We start from the raw sequence: 2,063 nt of genomic DNA, 5'->3' as shown, positions 1-2,063 counted from the left end.
TTATGATTGCTGATTTGATTTATTACATCGTGGGTAGAGTGTAACGGGGGATCTCGTAGTGATAGGTGGTTGGAATGATTCACTCAGTCGAACTATTCACTATTTAACTTTATTTAATGAATAACACACAACGTCTACACCCGCGTAATACGCACACCGACAGCGTAACGTCTTGCGATAGGACTTGGAAACGAACTCTGCTTCTTCGTCGGTTACGAGGCGTTAAGTAGACTCGATTAGTTGACGTAGATTTGCACCTTGGTCTGCTGATCGAGCTGCTTCTGTGTATTGCCAAATGTGTGTATTGTCAAATTTGCTGGACAGCAGTTGCATTTGGCAATGTCTTTGTCTGTTGCAATATATTTCGGTGCTGTCGTTGCGTTTCTGTAGCGGAGTATTAACCGCTAGCGCGGTCATACTCTTAAACGCGTACTTAACTACTAATTGTTGTAATCGGGGTTACAATATTACAATATTACGAATATTACAAATTTCTTCTTCGGGTGTTCTCATAGTGATTGGGGAACTCTTCGGGGAATCTCCACTCGCGTCTCCGTAGGGATAGGTATTCGAGTAGCGGAGAGCCTCCGTATTTCTCGACCACCGCTGTCTACTTCGTAGTAAGCAAAGCCCGACAGCAGATTGTTACGTGATTTGGCGATGCTTCCAAGGGGGTGGGAAAAAAGTGATGAACGTTATAAGGGTGTCCCCGTAAAAAATGGTCACCCCTTTTTATTTTTAATAGTAATTTCTTTATAATTTTTGTATTATTTTGGAACTGTGTAATACATTGTTGGCTGCCAGAAATCGGCAGGTAGTTGAAGTTTTACGATAGTTGATTTTGGTGCGCAATTGATATGCAGATTTATGTGAGTCGTAATACGGACTCAATTTGACGCAGCGGTTGTACATTCCGTTTTTATCACAATAATAATTGCATCCATCATTATATCAATCTCGTGGAATATAAGAGTCTTTCGGCGAGAGTATATGAATAATAAAAATAAATTATTAATTTTTAGATAATTGTACGTCTGGCTCTCACTCGAGCACTGCTTAAATAATTGGTAAATAACAGTATGTATGGAGGCAGTATGTTTCGTCCATCCTATGAGGGGTTCTACTCTGAAAAAAAAAACTGACTAAATCATCTTTTGGTGTGGGGTGGGTCTTGTTTTGCATAAAAAGTTGTAATAGTAATTTCTTCATCAATTTTTGTATTATTTTGAAACTGTTTTAATACATTGTTGGCTGTTGGAAATTGGCAAATAGTTGAAGTTTTAAAATAATTGATTTTGCAATTTTGTATGTACTACATTATTTCTTTCTGATTAGCTATTTTTTTCACGATGTTTTCCCTGAATAGTTTATTTTTAAGTTAAATATCATAGTTACCACCACATTTTGGTTGGTTTAATCCGTTAAACCACAAATCGAGATGACCTAGAGATTTTTGTAAACCGTGAGCCGACGTGTGAAGAGCTACTACACGTTCGGCACCCTTTTTGCAAAATCTGTTCTTGCAACTTCTTAAACCGAATAGGGGAGTCGCGGGATCGGTACCGATGAGAAGCGGAATTTTGCCGTAACCCAATTTCTGGAGGTTCTTCGTGAAACCATTTATATGCGCGCGCGCCAAGACTGTGGCCCATAAGTGTGATGTTCTTCAACGGAACATGGCACGCGTCGATCACCGATTTGACGTAGCTGCAAGAAAAAAGTTGTACAAGTTATATGTATGTGTAGAACAAAGTCATCGTATCTTATTTAACGTTTGCTCTCGATTGCCGTTCCACATAATTAATGCAATATACGTATAATGCAACATAAATAATGTATAAAACTAAATATCAATAGACGCTACATTTATATTGCATTATACATATATTAATCATTGCATACTACTTATTATATGTTACAGTGCTATTATAGCATTCTGGAAAATGATTACTTCAAATGAAATTTATATTTACAATTTAAATTAAATTACTCGAATATATGAATTCATACTTATTATATCTATACATATTCTTTTATTCAATTACATAACATCGTAAAATAGC

This window comes from Wasmannia auropunctata, unplaced genomic scaffold, assembly GCF_000956235.1.
Source record: "Wasmannia auropunctata unplaced genomic scaffold, wasmannia.A_1.0 LD336048.1, whole genome shotgun sequence".
NCBI lineage: Eukaryota > Metazoa > Arthropoda > Insecta > Hymenoptera > Formicidae > Wasmannia > Wasmannia auropunctata.
Note: the sequence above shows the minus strand (reverse complement) of the source record.